General features: G+C 44.9%; 1 protein-coding gene across 1 annotated transcript in view; it reads left to right on the top strand.

Annotated features, from left to right (window-relative positions):
- Positions 1 to 3,138: 3,138 nt before the first annotated feature.
- TBCEL (tubulin folding cofactor E like) overlaps positions 3,139 to 20,680 on the top strand; it is a 119,116-nt gene continuing 101,574 nt past the window's right edge. The window contains exons 1-2 of the mRNA XM_082273882.1: positions 3,139 to 3,204; positions 13,766 to 13,834. The gene's annotated coding sequence lies outside the window, so the exon portion shown is untranslated. The remainder of the gene's footprint in view (positions 3,205 to 13,765; positions 13,835 to 20,680) is intronic.

Below are 20,680 nucleotides of genomic sequence, written 5' to 3'. Positions count from 1 at the left end.
CTTTCGGGGGAGCGTATACCCCCCGTCAAAACCAGGTACCCTCTCCCACTGCCTGGTAAGATCGCTGCAATCGGTGTGGCGATCTATGTAATTTCCTGCCTTCTGGGAGACACACAGGTCCCAGAATACAGCGGGACCATTCAGAAAGCGCAGCCGACTCGCGCATGCACAGTAGGAAACAGGCTGTGAAGCCAGCTTCACTTCCTGTTTCCCTTAGTGAAGATGCTGGTGCCTGCAGCTGGAGTGGATGGACGGATTGGCTTGATGTGCTGACATAGTAGGCTCCCTGGATTAGGGTTGCCACCTCATCCCTTTAAACCAGGGCATACATTAATTACACAGCTTCTGTGGCTGATTAAGGTGGTAATTAAACTCAGTGCCCCATGTGAAAATAATGTGTGTCCTTGTTTAACCACTTGCCGACCAGCTGACGTACATATACTGTGGCAGGTTCCCGCAAAACGATCCGTACGTCGGTTACTGGGAGTGCTCCTGGGGGTGGGTGCGTGCGCGCCCACTCGCCAAAGGGGAAGCTGATCCGCGGGGCCGGTGGGCACGATTGCCGCGGGGCACCCCCGATCTCTCCCCGTGTAGACAGAACGGCGGTCTGCCATTGTAAACACAGCAGACCGCTGTTCTATCAGCAATAAACAGAGCTCCTTTGTTCCTCCTATTTAGGAACACAGATCTCTGTGTTCATTCCATAAGTCCATCCCCCACACAGTTAGAAAGCGCCCCCTAGGGACACATTTCACCCTTTGATCACCCCTATGTTAACCCCTTCCCTGCCAGTGTCATTATTACAGTAACAGTGCATATTTTTAGCACTGATTACTGTAGCAATGTCACTGGTCCCCCCAAAAGTGTCAAAAATGTCAGTTAGGTGTCCAATCTGTCCTCCACAATGTCGCAGTCCCGCTAAAAATCGCTGATTGTCGCCATTACTAGTAAAAAAAATTAATAAAAATGACATAACGCTTTCCCCTAGTTTGTAGATGCGATAACTTTTGAGCATACCAATCAATATACTCTTATTGGGATTTTTTTTTACTAAAAATACATAGTGGAATACAAATTGGCCTAAAATTATGAACAAAAATAGATTTAAATTTTTTTTTTTTTTTTTTTAAATATCTATTTTTTTCAGAATTGTCGCCTTTTTTATTTATAGTGCAAAAAATAAAAACTGCACAAGTGATCAAATACCACCAAAAGAAATCTCTATTTGTGGCGAAAAAAGGACATCAATTTTTTTTTTTTTGGGGGTACAGCGTCGCAATTGTCAGTTAACGTAACAGTGCCGTATCGCAAAAAATGGCCTGGTCAATAGGGCGAAAACCTTTCCTGTCCAGAAGTGGTTAAATAGATGAGGTGGCCTCCTTACCCTGGACAGGTAAGTGTTCATATATTAACCACTTGCCGACCGCCGCAAGTACATATACTGCGCCGGTCAGCCCCTCATAGGCAAAGTGATGTACCAGTACGTCACTAGCCTGTGAGGCTCTGGGGAGCGAGCGCGCGCCGCCGGAGGCGCGCTCCCGGACCCCCCGCGCGTGTGAGTGGCGGACCCGATGTCCGCCGCTCACTCACGATCGTCCGTGACAGCGGGAGAAAGGCAGGCGGCTAATGTAAACAAGCCGCCTGTCATTCTTCCCTGTGTAGGAACAGTGATCATACGGTTCTACTATGTAGGACCGTTGATCATTGTTCCTACACCTCAAGCCACAGCCAATCACAGTTAGAATCATGCCCCTAGGGACACACACAGCCCCTCCCTCTGAAATAAAGTTAACCCCTTCACTACCAGTGTCATTTTACAGTAACAGTGCATATGTATAGCATTGATTACTGCAGTAATGTCACTGGTACCCCCAAAAGTGTCAAAAATGTCAGTCAAGGGTCCGATCTGTCCGCCGCAATCAGTGTTGGGGGTAACTAGTTACAAAGTAACTGATTACAGTAACTACATTACTTTTTTTGGTAACTAAGTAAAGTAACTAGTTACAATACTAATATTGGTAACTACACAACTTTACTAGGCTATAGGAATGCGCTTTCCTGCGTTACCCAAGCCGTGCGATACAATTGTAATTTCGAAGAATAGAGAGGGATGAAGTTTATGACTTTTTGTTGCACTTTATGTTCTATTCTGTTTTTTCAGCTTTTGTTCTCAATTTTTCCCAAAGCCTGTGTTTATACAATAAACTCTATGCAGAAAGAGTGTCATGTATCTTCTTCTACACGGTCAATTAAGAAAGAGGAAAGTAAAGTAATAAGTAGTGAAGTTACTTTTCAAATGCAGTAACTAGTAAAGTAATCGCGTTACAATTTACAGAAGTAACTAGTAACTAGTTACATTTTTTGAGTAACTACCCCAACACTGGCCGCAATGTCGCAGTCCCGCAAAAAAATCGCAGATTGCCGCCATTACGCGTTAAAAAAAAAAAAAAACAACAAAAATGACAAAAATCTTTCCCTTTGTTAGTAAACGTGATAACTTTGGGCAAACCAATCAAAATATGATTTTTGCGATTTTTTTTTTACCAAACATATGTAGCATAAAACAAATTGGCCGAAAATGTTAAAAAATGTTGATTTTTACATTTTTTTTGGGTATTTCATATAAAAAAATGTGAAAAATATTGTTATTATTGCAAAATTGACGCTCTTTTTTTGTTTATAGCGCATGATCAAAAAAATCGCACAGGTAAACAAATACCACCAAAAGAAAGCTCTGTTTGTGGGAAAAAAAGGACGTCAAATTTGTTTAGGTACATCGTCGCACGACCGCGCAATTGTCCGTTAAAGTCATGCAGTGCCGAATCGTAAAATAGGCCCTGGTCAGGAAGGGGGTAAAATCTTCCGGGGCTTAAATGGTTAAAAGTCAGTAGCTATACAGTATTTGTCGCTGTTGACTTTAATGTTTTTTTCCCCCAGGCTGTAACTCCTTTTTAAGGTGTACTCTGTAACAAGAGGTCGTGTTGGGAATCACATTACGTTATTTTGAACCTCTCCCTCCACTTTGTGTTTACAACAGAGACACCTGACCCCGTCCCGGAAACATTTCCCGCTCACGCGCGCCACTTTCCCTTCTCAGAGCGGTGGCGATGCTAGCGAAGGCGGGCACGGCGCATGCGCGGGAAAATCTCGTCGCCCTGCGCTGTTAGAGACGTGAATTTGGCGGGCGCATGCGCGGTGGACACGGTGAGTACCTGAGGGGTACTGATGTTTAGGGCCGTCTAGTTCCGGGCGGAATACTTGCGTTGGCACAGTGCCTCGGCTGTGTTTGTAGTAATTTGAGTTTAGTGTGCAGAATAAGATTGTGAGGGTGTAAGGATGTGTGAATGATGTGTATGTCCTCTCTATACTCATGTTTAGGACAGGTTCAGTGACGGGTGGGGAAATCTGTATAGAACATCACAGGGGCCACTTCTAGGAAGTCCCCAGACACAGCAGGCTGCAAGTCTCCTCGGTGGAGGAGGTGTGATTGTGAGGTGACTGTGACATGGGTGATGACAGAGAAGAATAAAAGGTGAGCCCCAGGCATAACATTGATGGGGAGAGGATCTGCCTGCCAAAAGATTTGTCATTCTGTCCTGAAATCCACACAGCATAGGCAGGTCACCTGACATTTCTCTACTGCAGTTAAGCAATACAGCTTGGTCATCCCAGCCTGTGACCGGACAGCCAACGTGGATCCAAACCCAAGAATAGAACTGTGATGTATTATTACCAGTCTGTAAATGAGGAGGCTGCATTCATTTTCTATTTCCAGCCTTTTACTTCTCTTAGTTCCAGCTGGTGATCCTGCCAGCAACACACTTCCTGTACCAGGGTGACAGGGATAAACCCAGGAAGGATCAAACATGACTTTGATCCCAACAGTAGGGATAGGGTTGCCACCCTTAAAAACCGAACACATATGAATCACACAGGCTCCGTGGCTGATTTGGGTGGTAATTAAAGTCACTTAGTGCCTTATCTGCATTAAATTAGTCTCAATCTGTGTAATTAATGTGTTTGGGTTTAAAGGAATGAAGTAGGGATGGGCTCAGGCATGTTCAGGATTGTAGTCCCAACCCACCTGAGCAACCCTGCCAGGAAGCTGTCACTGTACACCACCAATCATAGCCAGTGAGACATTTCCCGGCCTTCAGCTGCACGCTGCCTACAATTAGCTGTGTGCAGTGGCGGCCGCAGCATGCCACAGCCCCCTGTATATCTGTGGCCTTGGGGGGTGGGGCATGCCTCTGTCACCTGTGATTGGCTGTCCATGTTGACAGTTTCCTGGTGGGATGGCTCAGGGGGGTTCAGAATCGTGTCCAAACACAACTGAGCTCATCCCTAGTGATGACACGTACTCGCCATATTGTATCCATGGGGTGTGTAGTCATACGAAGTGTGCCAGGACTACCGAACACCCCCCCCCAATGACATTTACCAGATGCATATTGTAGTTCATAGAGAGAAATGGGCAGGGCTGATAACACTGCAGAGAGCACAGGACAGCGATGGATTTCTTGTAGCATCAAATATAACTAAACTCTTTCAATTGTACTTTTTAACAGGCTGAAAGGGAGCTATTAATGCCGGTTCACACTAATGCGGCACAACTTCGGGGGTGACCTGTAAAGTCGCGTGCACCGCAACTTCGGCGCAACTTGCACGGACTTCATATAATGAATGTCTATGCAAGTCGCTCGCCCCGAAGTAGTACAGGACCCTTTTTCTAAGTCGGAGCGACTTGTGTCGCTCCTATTAGAACGTTTCCTGTAGCACACAATGGACCGCGACGGACCACGACTTGTCAGGCTGACCAATAGAGAAGTGTGAATTAGAGAAGGTCATTGTTGGGGTTTACAAATATTTACTTCCCCTGTCAGCATGTTCCTCATCAACAAAAAAAAAAATCATGTAATCCATCTGATTGGCTCCCTGTGTTCCCCTTCCCGCGCCCCCCCCTTACATGGTTACTGCCATGCCCAATTAAAGTATTAGGAAAGGTCTTGTAATAACCCCACTGCTAGGGCTCATCTACACTGGTATCTGGAGCCATAAACCACTAAGATCAATGCATTCCTGCAGTGAGTACAGCTAGGTTACTGTGATCAGCTGGTGACAGCAAGTCTGTACAAACCAATGACTGACATTGTACGCAGCTGTTTACATGTAATCACTTAAAGTGGTTCTAAAGGCAGAAGGTTTTTATTTTAATGCAATGTATGCATTAGGATAAACCACCTGTGTGCAGCAGCCCCCCCCCCCCACCCCCATATACTGTACCTGAGCCCCATCTCCATCCAGTGATGTTGCACAAGAGCCTCAGCTATCCGAGGACTCTTCCCTCATTGGCAATCAAAGTCAGTGAGCCAATGTGGAGAAAGAGGGGATGGGGCGGAGCCGCGGCTCTGTATCTGAATAGGGGCACAGAGCAGTGGCTTGGGTGCCCACATAGCAAGCAAAGATAATTTAATTGGCATTTATTACCAACTGTATGCTGCAAATAGTTATAGTAATTTGAAGGCAGTATATAAAAGCCAGGTTAATTCATAGCCTTTACTTCATGGTTCTTACACTAGCTGCATTTAAACATAACTTTCATGATATTTAAGTGTCGGTTCACATATGTGCGGCTGCGGCGATCACATGTAATGTCGCAGCACACTGCTCCTTCATTACATGCGATCGGCTGTACGGTGCGAGTTTAGCCATACACTTTGTATGGCTAAATTCGCACCGCACCCGCAGCAAAGACGCACAGGACCCTTTTTTGCAGCCGCATCAGGATCGGATCGCACAGTGGTTCACACTTGTGCGATCCGATCCTGTGCGAACTGTACAGATCGCACTGCGATATGCGATCAAACTGGGGGTGTCGTTAAGATTTCGATAACACCGGCAGCATATCGCATATGGCAGTGTGAACTGCCAGGTGTGCGTTTGCGATGCGGGAACAGGCTGCGAATTCGCAGCCTTCCCGCATCGCATAAGCCCCCGTTCACACTGGGGCGACGCTACTTCGCCGGGCGACCTCACAGGTCGCCTGACAGGTCGCCCCAGTGTGAACGGGGGCTAAGTGTGAACCGGCACTAAAGTGGTTAAAAAGGCTCAGGTTTATTTATTTTTTTTTTTTAATAACAAATATTGTACTTGATTAGTTGCTTTCTATGGTGTCACAGCTGTGGGCTCACTTCCAGGAAGGGCTGTGTGCATCCATTGACCCCCACAGTGCACCTCCACCCTGCCCACCCCCCCCTCTTCGCTCACAGGATTTGATTGACAGCAGCAGGAGCCAATGGCTCCTACTGCCTCAGCAAAGCCTGTGAGAGAGGAGAGAGCCGCTACAGGCGGGCACAGCACTGGATGGAGTGAGGACACAGGTAAGTATATAGGGAGTCAGGGGGGCAATACTATTACTGGGACATTTTTTTACCCTAATGCAGGGTCTGTATTAAGGTAAATATTGTCTAGCCTTTAGTACCACTTTAATAAATGCATTACTTAACACATTTTTATGTCTGGCTGAAGTTCAACTTTATATTGTATAGATGAGCCCATATACTCAGGGGCAGGTCACCTGACATTTCTCTACTGTAGTAAAGCAATACAGCTTAGTCACTGCAGCCTGTGACCAGACAGTGAAGTTGAACTTTACATTTTAACGACGAGCCCAAATGTTACATCGTAACATTGTAATATCGTAGCTAGATTACTTTGAATGACCAATCCCCTTCACCTAATTTCTGTGTTTTGTTGAATAAGCTGTCCATTGGATGCCATTAAGGACATGCAAAAGAAGGTTTTGATTGGGAATTGTACTGGGTCTTAAGAATTCTCCAGTCTTGATGTAGGAAACTGGATTAGTAGCATCATTGTAGCAATTAAAGCTTCTCTTCAACTAGATCTTCCCATTGGGGGACCTTTGGGGAAGAATTAAAGTGGAACTCCACCCAAAACGGGAAGTTCCACTTTGTCGTCCTCCCCTCCTTTCCTGCCATGTTTGGCATTTAATTGTTTTTGGGGGGGTTATGTGCTCCCACTTACACTTGGTTAACCTAGACGACCTGAGTGGATGTTTTCTCTCCCCTTCTTCCCTGCAGTCTTCTGGGACACGCCACAGGTCCCAGAAGCCTGTGGGATCATTCACAAAGTGCAGCAAAGGCTAGTGAAGAACTGGCATGGGTGATGACAGGGCTGGATCCTTGGATAGGTAAGCGTCCTTTTTTTTTTTTTTTTTTTTGTTAAAGTCTGCAGCTATTGGATATACTACAGGACATCCTCTTTAAAGTGGTTTAAAACCCTTACCTATACCCAGTGAAGTGACTAGTCTCAGGTAATATACAGAGTTAAAAAAAATCCTCCTACATACAGTTAGGTGCATGTATATTTGGACACATGCCCAGTTTTCATACTTTTGGCTCTGTATGCCACCAGAATAAAATTAAAGTGGAGTTCCACCCTAAAATTGAACTTCCGTCTATCATCTTGCTCCGGGTCACCTGAAAAACAAATGGATAATCGCAATTTTTATTTTTTTTTTTACTTACCTTGTTGTAGAAGATAATATACTCACCTTACTTCCTCTTCCTCCCTCGGCGGCCACGGCGATTTGTCACTTCCTGGCTTGCAATGATTCCTGGGAGCTGAACGTCATCGCTCCCAGGAATCAATGCGTCTGCACCGGCCCCGACGTCAGTTCCGGTGCAGGTGCCGTTGTTCCGTGAAAAAAACCATACCCGTGAGAAAACCATACCCTCGTCACTTCCTGGTGCTGCTACGGAGGGTATGGATTTCTCACGGTACTTACACTTGCCGCCGTTACATTAAAACAGCTCCTCTGACACATCAGTCATCTCCGCTCCTTCCCCTGTCACTTCCCTCATCTCGCCTAATAAATATAAAAGCGGATCACGGAGCCGAGATCGGCGTCATTTTCATCTCATACACCCGCCGCCGCTTTTATATTTATTAGGGGAGATCAGGGAAGTCACAGCGATAGAAGAGGAGATGTTTAATGTTGCAGCCGAACTGTTTTAATTATACCGCCGCAAGTATGACATTTCACACAGTGCCGTGAGTTTTTCCTACCCTCTGAGCATGCGCACTTGTGATCTTCTTTGCTGTTCAGTTACGTCTCCGGGGCTCTGAGCATGCGCACTGCTGCGCTGCTCAGCTGTTTCACACAGGAAGTGACGAGGGTATGGTTTCTTCACGGGGTATGGTTTTTTAACGTTACACCGTCATACCTTGCTAAACAGCTTCTGGGCATGCCCAGAAGCTGTGCAGGGATGACGCTGCGGCACCGGAAGTGATGGCGGGGCCAGTGCAGTGCATTGTGGGACCAAAGAGGATGGAAGAGGACGCAGAAGAGGATCGCGCTGGCTTCAAGCTGCCCACACCTGAGATGGCAGCGCTGGACAATACATTTTCAAGGTAAGTATTTCTTCTTGCAGGTAAGTGCAACCCGGGACAGTTCAGAGGCTATCCATTGTGGAATGCACTAGCCCTGTCTGTCCTGGGGGGATTTTTATGTATTTTTTTTGGTTTTAGGTGGAACTCCGCTTTAAAACAAAACAACCAAAAATGACTTTGAAGTGCAGACTTCCAAGGGGTTTAACATAAATATCAAGTACACATTTTAGGAACTGCAACCATTTTTATAAACAGTCCCCCCATTTTCAGGGGCTCAAATGTAATTGGACAAATTCATATAATCATAAATAAAATGTACACTTTTAATATTTTGTTTAGAATCCTTTACTGGAAATGACTGCCTGAAGTCTGGACCCATGGAAATGACCAAAGACTGGGTTTCCTCTTTCTGATGCTTTGCCAGGCTCTAACTGCTGCTGTCTTTGGTTCTTTGTTTGTGGGTCTTTCTACCTTTTTCATTTTGTTTTCAGCAAGTGAAATGCATGCTCAGTTGGGTTGAGATCAGGTGATTGACTCAACCATTGTAGAACATTCCACTTCTTTTCCTTCAAAAGCTCCTGGGTTGCTTTTGCAGTGTGTTTTGGATCATTGTTCATCTGTACTCTGAAGCGCCTTCTAATCAACATTGCTAAATCTGGGCTGACAGTATATCGCTAAACACTGCAGAATTCATCCGGCTGCTTCTGTCTTCTGTCACATCATCAATAAACTCCAATGACCCAGTGCCACCAAAAGCCATGTATGCCAATGCCATCACACTGCCTCCACCATGTTTTACAGATGACGTTGTGTGCTTTGGATCATGAGCTGTTCCAAGCCTTCTCCATACTTTTTTCTTCCTGTCATTCTGGTACAGATTAATTGTAGTTTCATCCATCCAAAGAATGCTTTTTCAGAACTGGTCTGGCTTTTTTAAGATATTTTTTTTTTTGGCAAAGTCTAATCTGGCTTTTCTATTCTTCAGGCTTATGAATAGTTTACACCTTGTGGTGAACCCCCTCTGTATTTGCTCTCATGAAGTCTTCTTATTGTAGACACTGTGGATGATACACCCACCTCCTGGAGAGTGTCCTTTACTTTTCTGGATGTTGTGAATGGGTTTTCTGTTACCATAGAGAGGATCCTGCGATCATCCACTACTGTTGTCTTCCGTGGACGTCCAGGCCTTTTTTATGTTGCTGAGCTCACCAGTGCATTCTTCTTTCCTCAGAATGTACCAAACTGTTGACTTGGCCACACTTAATGTTGCTGCTATCTCTCATGGATTTTAGTTTTTTTTTGGTTTTTGAAGCCTTACCATGGCCTGTTTCACTTGCATGGACAACTCCTTTGAACGGATTATGTTCACAGCAATACATTCCAAATGCAAATACCACACTTAGAATCAACTTCAGACCTTTTACCTGCTTAATTGATGAAGAAACAGAATGAAGGAGTAGCCCACACCTGGCCATGAAACAGCTTTTGATTCAATTGTCCCAAGTACTTTTGGTCCCTTTAAAAAAAGGGAGGGATGGCTATTCCTAAGAGCTGTAATTTCAAAACCCTTCCTCCAATTTGGATATACATGCCCTCAAATTAAACCTGAGTGTGCACATTCAGCCGATATCCATTATATAACTATAGCCTGAATATGTTTTGGTAAATACCTGGAAAAAAAATAAAATTGTGCCTGTGTCCAAATATATTTGGACCGAACTGTAACTTGTACCTGTTTATCTGCAGCTATTTCTCCCATAGATCATTCTAAAACACACAGATCAAAGTATTTTTTTTCAGCAATAGAAAGCAGGGGGTGGGGATCTGACATTACACACACTGCTGAGCTATAGCACAGAGTTTCCTGAAATCTAATAGCCAATTGGAGGGAAGGGACACATCCCACTCTGACAGGCTCATAGAGATAAATACAGAGCTGAGGATATGAGTCACCTGCTGTGTGCTAAAGCTGGGGCTCATGCAGATAGCAGAGCGATCAGAGAAACACTACACTTGGTGCTTTGGATTCAGGCTAGTACACACTATAAAGGGATTTGCTTTGTTCACTTTTCATGTCTGAGGTTTACAACCACTTCAAGGGGGTTACTTTACTAAAGGCAAATAGGCATTCCACTTTGCAAGGAAATTTGTTCCAGAGTTTAGTGAAATTTAACTTTTTAGTCAGCAGAGCTTCACTTCATTCACCAAGCTCTGGGGAATGTTTCCTTGCAAAATTAAGGTGATTGTTACCGGACAGGGGCTGGCCTGTGAGTTAAACGCCTCACGAGGTTGCATAAGACCGAGTCTCGGCCCAAGTTGCAACTTTCCTCCTGGCCAATAGGCCTCCCATATCGATGGCAAGGGGTTCTGTCTGGAGCGGTGCCCACTTGGTACCTGGTATGGTGAGTAGTTGTCCCCCCCCCTCTCCCCCTGGAGGGTATGGGGTGGACGTGGGCCCCTCCATGGGACAGTAAAACCCCCCGGTTCCCCTCCTTCCTGTCAGGCACCCCCCTCATCTGTCCCTCCATCCTACCCCCCCCTTCACTTATGTTGGGGGTGTGTGTGGTCTGGTCCACCTCCCGGGGTGGGGGCAGAGTGCTATGCTGGCGATGGGGGTGCGCTGCCGGCAACCGGGGGGGGGGGGGGCTATACCTGGTGGGGGCTCCCCGTGGAGTCTGGTCGGCGGCCTGTCTATTGGGTACAAACCCCACCTGACCTGGATAGATGTATCTGGTTACAAAATTATTCATACGATTTGCTAAGACTTTAGTCATCAATTTGAGATCCACATTAATGAGTGAGATTGGACGGTGATTAACGCAGTCCCCATGGTCTTTCCCAAGTTTAGGGATGACGTTGATGAAGGCCTCATTTTCATCTGTAGCCAAAGCCGTGCCTTTTCTCAAGTCATTAAAAAAAGAGCACAGTTGAGGAACTAACAATTCAGCATTCTTTTTATAGTAATGACCTGAAAATCCAGCAGGACCAGGTGCCTTTGAAGGATGTGTAGTCTTTATAGCTGCCCTTACTTCCCCCTCAGTGAAGTCTCCCTCCATCAGCTCTGAATGATCCTTTGCTACCTTAGGTAGTGGGATATTTTCAAAGAATTTCTCAGCTAATGTTTTAGGAAAAGCCTTTGGTGATGTATATCATTTTAGAATAGAAGTCATAAAATTCTTGGACTATCAAGTGGGGGTTTTGAGTCGTTTTGCCATCACGTATGTGTAACTTTGGGAGGGTTAAGTTTCCTAGCTAACAAGGTATTCGATTTGTCTCCCACTGAGTAGAACCGGTGTCTAGACCAGCGAAGAGGCTGCTACATATTTTTGGTAAAAAAAAAATCCTAATAAGTGTTTGGGTTGCACAAAAGTAATAGTGTCTACAAACTTTGGGATACATTTATGGACTTTTTATTTTTTTTATTCTTTTTACTAGTAATGGCAGTGATCAGCGATTTTTAGCGGGACTGTGACATTGCGGCGGACAAATCTGACACGTGACAAATTTTGGGGACTAGTGACACCAAAACAGTGATAAATATTCAAAAAAATGCCATGTTGCTGTATAAATGACACTGGCAGGGAAGGAGTTATAACACCAGGGGCAATCAAGGGGTTAAGTGTGCTCCTAGGGAGTGCTTTCTTACTGGGAGGGGGGGGGGAGGAGAGTAGATGCACTAGAGTAAAAGAGATCTGTAAAAAACAAGATCTTTTTTTTTTTTTCTTCCTGATAGAACAGCGGTCTGCCTTGTTTACATAGACAGACCACCATTCTGTCATTCAGCTGAATGATCGGCGGGTCCCAGGAGCCGCCAGAACCACTGATTGGCTCCCGCTGTGTCCAATCACAGCAGGCGTGACGCACCAGTGGTATGTGCGGGCCCCCCAAAATCTCATGCAGAAAATCGCATACATGTACGTTAGGGCTGAACGATAGTCGATGTGATATCGACTATCATTCTGCGGGCGTGGACGATATTCATATCGCCGAAGACACGATATTGTGCAGGCAGCCGACACAAACGAGTTTCCCCTTGCTTTCGGCTGTGATCGGAACTCCGCCCCTCCAGCCCGATGCAATCCAGCTCTGCCTCTAGTCTCCAGCCGACCATTACGCCGCCCTGCTCCGCCCATTGTCTCTCCTGGCTGCATCGGGGGCGCGCACGGGGGCGGGATCAGGCTGTAACGTGTTGTAAATAGAGTCAATGGAGAGACAATGGGCGGAGTAATGGTCGGCTGGAGACTAGAGGCAGAGCTGGGATCACAGCCGAAAGCAAGGGGAAACTCGTCTCCGGTGAGGGAGGGGGAGCGCTGTGTCAGGTGTAGTACCGGTGATGAGAGAACAGTGACGGGGATCCTCCGGTGTCCGCTATGGAGTTCACAGAGCTGATCAAAAGCCCCCGGGTGGACAAGGTGGTCCTGTACCGACCTTCCACCCGTCAGTGGGCGGGACCCTGTGCCTGACGGGTCACCATCTGATCCTGAGCTCCAGACAGGACAACAGTGAGAAGCTGTGGCTGCTCCACTCATGTCGGGCTGTGTTCTAACTTCTTCTACCTCCTATCACCACTGTGAGTCCCGACTCTGCCTAATCCACACTGTCAGTGTCTTCTGCATTCCACCCAGAGAAATATCGTGATATATATCGTTGAAAACCAAATATCGCAATGTACTTTTTTCCCCAATATCGTGCAGCCCTAATGTACGTGATTTTGCACAGCCGGGCCGCGCTGCCGCAGTATATTTGCGGCAGGCAGTCTGGAAGTGGTTAAATCAAGCCTTTTTACTAGTGATTTAAATCAACTTGATTTAAATTATATCCACCCTGGCTGACAGGAAGTAACTGCATCTACACTGGGTGGCGTGGATGGGCCAGCTGGAATTGGCCAAATTTTGAGCCGTGTATGGCTAACATAAGAGGATATCTCCACATGTCTTTCATTTCTCTGATAAATAAGTTAACAGAACGCAGACAATAAAATAATTCTAACCGAAAATATGAATTTCAGCTTACACCTAACTAGCCTTAAAAAAACCTGACATTTCCCCCCTCCTTACACCAATGCTAACCTATGTAACAAAGATGTATATATTTACCTATTTTCAGGCCACTTCAGTCCAGTCATGTGAACCCCTGTGTCAGCCAGTGGTCGCTGCAGGGGAATGGGTAGAGAGTCATCCATAGACTTTAATGGCCAACCCGTGGTCGATTCTCCCTCCTCTCCTGTGCAAGGTGTAAGCCTGGAATTCCACTTTAAGAATAGAGCTTTGGTTTTTGACATGTTTTATCTAAATAGTAGTGCACCATGAAGGTCTTTGCAGTTTGCAATTTGAAGTTTCTCTTCTGTTTACAGGAAAGTAAAAGTGACATTTGAGGAATCGGGACCACCTATGTAAAAAATTGAATAGAAGCTCTTCAGTTGGTAAGTAACAATTATCTCACTGTTATCTAGGGTAATGTCTTTGAAGTTCTGTATTTGCTAATGTATGTCATTGTTTAGGTCAGGTGAGTTAAAGTGTATGTGAAGCTCAATCTTTTTTCTTTGTTTTGGATATAGTGGGGGAGGATTAGAACTCATGTTGGGCTTTACTATCTAAAGGCCCATTAGAGAGATTACCTTTGCTGCCCTACTCACAACATCATTATAGTTGGTAAGACACCAGTCCATACAGTTGAACCTGATTTGGCCGCTGTGGACGTGGGTCACCCTGCTGGGTCTGCGACCATGCGCCGTGAATCCTCACCAAGTGAGGAGGATTCCTCCACTTCTGCAACCATGCACGAAAAGGCGCTGGTGGATGCACTGATTGTATATCTGCGTGAGACCTTAAATATGGCGGACTCAGCTGTGACTGGGGGCGCAGGTTCCCTTTAGCGCTCACAAGCCATCCAGAGTGGCAAAGGTGTTCTCTTTCCCCTCCTATTTTGACAGAATTGTCACTAAAGAGTGGGGATGACCAAAGTGTCCCCTTAAGGACTCTAAGCGATTTGCTAGGCGATACCTCCTATGAGCAGTTGCTTCTTAAGAAGTGGACTGTTCCACTAGTGGTGGACCCTCCGTCTTCCAGGTTAAACAAGGCAACCATGATTCCGGTTGAAGAGTTTTCCCTTTCAAGGAGATCACCTGTTTGGTGCTACCCTGGATGACATCATTAAAGGTTTCAGGGGGGGGGGAGAGTACCTTTCTTCCACAGGCTACTAAGGAAAGGACCCTTGTCATAGACGTGGGCCCTCCTCGGCTCATAAGAAGTTTTTTCGTTCCTCAGGGTAGACTGACAAGAGATCAAAGCCCTTCAGGGCGCCCTCTGGAGGATCCAAGTGATCTTGGTCTGACAAGTCAAGAGCGGGCTTCTCCAGACCCACGGACAAAGCCCCTTCAGCATGAAGGTGCGCCCTCACCCGTATCTGGGGTGGTGGGACATCTTTGCTGGTTCCCCGAGCGGTTGACTTCCCTGGTACAAGACAAGTGGGTCCACGAGGTCATGCGATCCGGCTACAAGATCGATTTTTGTTCCCACCCTCTGGCAAGGTTCTTCCTTCCAATGTGTGGCTGTCCCTGGTCCGCTTACAGGCTCATTTTGGGGCGGTGCAAAACCTTTTTCTTCAAAGGGTGATTGTCCCGGTTCCGACTTCAGAATGTTTTTAGGGGTTTTACTCAAACCTGTTTGCAGTCCCCAGGAAGGGAAGGCAAAGTGCGTCCAACTCTGGACTTCAAGGCGCTGAACTACTTTGTGCGGGTGCAGAAGTTCAGAATAGAATGGAGTCCATTCGCATGGTGGTAGCTTCCCTGCATCAGGGGGATCAAGGACACTTACCTTCACATTCCAATATGTGGCGGTCACCAGCGCTTCCTCCGCTTTGCCACGGGAGAGGAGCATTATCATTTTGTGGCGTTACCCTTTGGTCTTGCCTCCGTTCGGCTCTTCATGAACGTGTTGGCCCTGGTTCTAGCATTGTTACGTCAGCAGATCACGGTTCTGGGCTACTTGGACGACCTTCTTCTGCGAGCAGTCTCCAACTGCACTGGTGGAAAACCTGGAAATCACCATACGAACCCTGTGTCAAGATCTTACCTTTTCTTTCTGTTGGCAGCCATCTTGGACATGTGCAGACTGCTGCCTGTTATAAACTCTGATTGCATCATCATTTGCCTGCTGCCTGTGTGTCGCACAGTGATGATGTTGCACACTTGACTATATCTATCACCTGATGAGTTGCAGTCCTTGCCCTTGTGTTTGTGCTCCAAGGTGCATCTCTGCTAGCAGTCTTCTGTTCCCAGTGTTCCTCCGTTTATGACCTGGCTTGGCTGACGACTCTCCTGGCTCTCGACCCCACATTGGCAGGCTAACCACTTCTGGACTCGACCCTGGCTTGGATGACTACCCGCTTCTGGACATGACCCTGGCTTGTTCCTGATCTCGCTTCCTCACTCTTGCTGTGCGTTTTATTGTTGTTTGCTTCAATAAACTGCTTTATTTTACCTGCATTCCTGTGTTCTGGTTTCCTGGCACTTTGACACCCTGAAGGAGTTCGGCTGGATTCTGAATCTTCAGAAGTCTGCCTTGGTTCCTTCCATGAAGCTAGACTATCTGGGTCTGACTCTGGACTTGGCCTTAGCCGGGAGTACTCCTTTTGGAGAAATAGCTGTTTGTGTCCATGTGCTGAGTGAATCTGCATGGGATTGGTTTTATAATCGTCAATCAGCTGCTCCACCTGCAAGGCTCTAATGAAGAAAGCTGCTAGGTCTGCATCCCTTTAGACATGATTTTCCTTTGAGAGTATCACAGTACGACAGTTTCGTTGCAGGAGATGTCAAAAATCTGATTTGTATCTTGGTGTAGACTTCTGGTAAAAACACACAAGCAGGAAATTACATATCTTGGGGGCATTCTGTACACCATTTGTGTACAGAATTCCTCCAGGTAGCCATATTGCATTGCACAGAGAATTACAGAGCTGCAGCTTGAAAAGGAAAGGCAATTTTTTTTTTTTTTTTTTTTTAGAGATGGAAATTTTGCTGAAACCAAAAATGCAGGATGCACTTGGCCAAACACTAAAACCAAAAATGACAGTTTTTAAAGAAAATATATATCTTTTTATTTATAATTGTATTATTATAACTTTTTATTTATTATGAAAATTAAATTAATATGACTTTATTGTCCGCCATTACCGGCACCTTTAGCGAAGAAAGCTCAAGAAAAATGCATATCTTTAAATTCTATGTATGTCTTCACACTGGTCTGTTGCGCTTCCGTTGTGATGTTAAAAATCTTGCTTGCTGCATTTTTGGTCAGTTAAACAAGCCGCGTCTCCCTGTTGAAATGCATTGAAAACATAGCAAGAACACATCAATAATGCACCCGTGTTATGTTTTTGATGCAGTTTTTGTGTCCTTTTTACTACGAAAAACACTCCACAATCACTGTATATTCGCGCAAAATCAAGTGTGTTTTCGGCGCCGTTATTGGCAAACATTCCAAAAATACCATTTTCGCCCGATATGTTTCGGTCGCCGAAATTTCGGTGCATCTCTAGTAATTCTTAATAACATTCAATTACAATATGACTTTTTTTTAAATTATTTTTTTCCCCACAAAAGTTGTTACCCTTTAAGTGTTTATGGGGGAACCTGTATCCAATGCCTTTGCAAAATCCAGGTACACCACATCCACAGGCCTTCTTTTATCTAGATGGCTGCTCACTTCCTTGTAGAATGTTAGCAGATTGCTCTGGCAAGAATGATCTTTTTATAAACCCATGCTGATTACTACTAAAGGTACTTTTTCCATCAGTAAATTATTGGATTTAGTCCCTTATCAGCCCCTCTAAAAGTTTACATACTATCAGTGTTATCTCTGCCCTTTTTAAAATATTGGTGTTTGCTTTTTGCCAATCAGCAGGTACCATTCCAGTCATTAAGCTGTCCATAAAAATTAGGAACAATGGTCTGGCTAAGTTCTTTAGGACTCTCAGATGTAAGCCATCAAGTCCTGGTGATTTATTTAGGTTTTTTGTATTTTTCTGACACTGGCTTCTGTTAGCCATAAGGGTAGATTCTGTGACGTGTTACTAACGATTCAGTCTTGTCTTGATTACTATAACCCTTTTTTCTCTGTAAAAGACTAAGAAGAACAATGCATTTAGCACAGTTGCCTTCTCTTTGTTTTTTGTAACCAACTTACCCTGATTATCCTTTATGGTCTGACCTTGCTTTCTTGCTGTTTAATATATTTAAAAACATTTTTGGGGATTTTTTTTGCTCTCCTCCGCTATGTGCCTCTCATAGTCCATTTTAGCCATCCTGATTGCGCTATTACACTTCTTGTTGCATTTCTTGTAGTCTTGGAATGCTGACAATGACCCCTCGGCCTTATATTTTCTAAATCAGGGGTCCCCCAACAGCAGGAGATGAGTGGCGACTGCGGTCTGCACTGGGGTATTACAGACCGCGGTTGCTGCTCACCTCCTGTTGTGGGGCCATGCCTGTGTGTCCTCTCTCGGCTCCTCTGCCCTCCCGGCTGACAATGTCATCCAATCAGCAGGGCAGAGGGCGAGAGCAGCTTCAGATTGGAATGGAGAGCTCCCCCTGCCCTGCTGATTGGATTACAGTGTTGGGTGGGTGGGGGAGCTGGTACAGAGCAGTCCCCATTACATTAATGTAAAGGGGGGCCCGTGATGTGAATGGTAACTGAGGACACTGATATAAGGGGGGGGGGGGCTGTGCTGTAAATGGCGGGGGGGGGGGGGGCTGAGGACAGACTCTGTGAATAGATACCCCCTCCGTCCCCCCTCCGTCCCTGGGAAAATTGGCTGCTGTAAAACCGTAGGTTAGGGCCGCTGTTCTAAAGCACATTTTTTCTCCTTTTATATGACTTTTCACAATAATGTTTACCCACCCAGGTTTGCCTTCGCTCTTTTTTATACACTGGCCAAAAAAAGTAAAGGAACACTTTCTCTTACGTCCTCCGACAGTCGCCGCCTCCTCTAAGTCATCACAATTGGGTATTGTCCACCTATCCGTAGGAATAGCTAGGCATATAGACTTAGTCAAAAGACAAAAGGCATTAGCATGTACACACCCACGGGGGCTGTCCCATCTGGTCAATACCCCCCCTGCATCACCACTCCCAACTCAGTTTGGTAGCATAGCAGTAGGTAATAAGAACCCCAAAAAGAGGGGCGGGGGCGGCGACTGTCGGAGGACTCAGAGAAAGGAATTTTACAGGTAAGATTTTACAAAAATTCAGTTTTTTAATCAGACTATAGCATCAACTGTTAATCAGCTGCTTGGTGGTAATGAAATTAACATGTGTTGCACTAGATGGGCAACAATGAGGCAACCTCCAAAACAGGAATGGTTTTACAGGTGGAGGCCACTGACTTTTTTTCACTGGTAGCATTGGGCGATACCTGGACCCTGTACAGGCAGTCCAACTCGTTTCAGGGTGTCTTTTCAGGGTGTCTTTGAATTTAGTCTGTAGGTTGAGAATTTTAATTTCCTTTAAACGATGGTCACGATGTGACTGAATTGAATTACCTTGTGTTTGCTGTTTCCCAAGTTGTCCTATATTTCCACGTCTGCGATCAGATCTGTGTATTTGTAATCAGTAGATCTAGTAATGCATTATCTCTGGTTGACGCTTAAGAAATGACGGGCCTTTAATCGATATCTGGACAATTGAAGTCCCCCAAATCAATGACATTGCCCTTAACTGTAATTAATAGGACATCATACTCCTAGGCATTGCCCAATATATCAACCCAATATAGGGTTATTGGCATTTTGCAGACAGAAAAAAAAAGTGCCGATAATGGCGACTATAAAACACAATTTTGCTGCGATTTTACAACGATTGTGCCGTGATTTTTATAGGTCATGTGACTCAAACGCAACATGGGTGCGTTTTTGATGTGTTTTTGCCGTGTTATCAATGCATTTCAATTACAATTCAGTTTTACAGGGATGCAATTTCCTTTAGCTTTTCTTGCGCATTTTTTTAACAAAAAAGCGCTTCAAAAACTATTAGTGCTCATTCACACCACAAAAACGCACTCCAGATATGTTCCAGATGCGTTTTTGCTTACCATTCACACCACATAAATTTCACACTTTGCATGTGCTTTTTTATGTGTTCTTTATGCATTTTTAATGTGTACCAATGTGTTTTTTCCCCTCTTGTTTTTTTTCTCAGGGTTTTTTTCTTTGCTGTAATGTGTTGCATTTCCGGTGCATTTTTGATTCATTTAACTGCAGTTCAGAACAGTTCTGTACCTAAATTTTTTTTTTAAATGTTCTACTTTTTTATCTGGAGCTGAAACGCACTGGAAATGACTGCACTGGTGTGAACTGGCCCTAAATTAAAAACTTGAATATAATACAATTATCTATAAAAAATATATATATATTTTTTTTGTAAAACTGTCCATTTCAGTTTCAAGTGCATCCTGAATTTTCGGTTTCGGTCCAGAATTTTCATTTGGGCGCACCACTAATTCCTCCACATCCTTCAGATTAGGGGCCTATAGCATACAACCACTATTCATTTCCTAAAAATAATAGGGGGGGTGGTTTCATGAAAGGCCTCTTGATAAATACCAGCAAACGCACAAAGTCTAGAGAGTGTCCACAGGTGAGCCCATTGATCCCATCATAACATATGAAAAAAAGGTTTTTATGAAAGCAATGGAAGCAAGGTTGCCTCCAAAGTCTTCACAAAGAAGGAGTGATCAGATATGGGCGCCAAGAAAACACTAAGATGACTGAGTGGTAGTGAAAAATTAACAATATATTTATTAAGGCACTTGTGCCTAGTGGGTGAACTGGAAACAAGACTGGACACAAATACAGAAATAAAACATTAAAAACATGTACATACAATGGATTGTATCACCACAGACCTCAGTGTAGAAAAATGATGGTTAGAATGGTTCAAAAAAAAAAAAAAAACTAGAAAACTATTCATTTCCTGTTTGTTTCTTCCCTTTGGAGCTCCAGCCACAAGGATTCCACCTCTTCCTTTGCCCCTTTGGCGATGTCCTCCCTCACGTTCACTAGTAAATCATTGTTTGAGCATAAATCTACAACAGCATGAGAAACTGATTATTTTTTTTTTTTTTTTTTGGTAGGATAGATAAAAGCTAGGACCCTACCAGATTTTGATGCTGCGTGTCTCCCTATTTTGTAAAAACGTTTTCATGGGACAGAAATGGCACTTTTCCACTGCAAGTACCGGCTCGGCTCTATTCGGCCCTGCTTGGCACTGCT

This window comes from Pelophylax lessonae (genome assembly GCF_965119305.1).
Source record: "Pelophylax lessonae genome assembly, chromosome: 12".
Lineage (NCBI taxonomy): Eukaryota > Metazoa > Chordata > Amphibia > Anura > Ranidae > Pelophylax > Pelophylax lessonae.
Note: the sequence above shows the minus strand (reverse complement) of the source record. Positions and strands in the feature narration are given on the sequence as shown.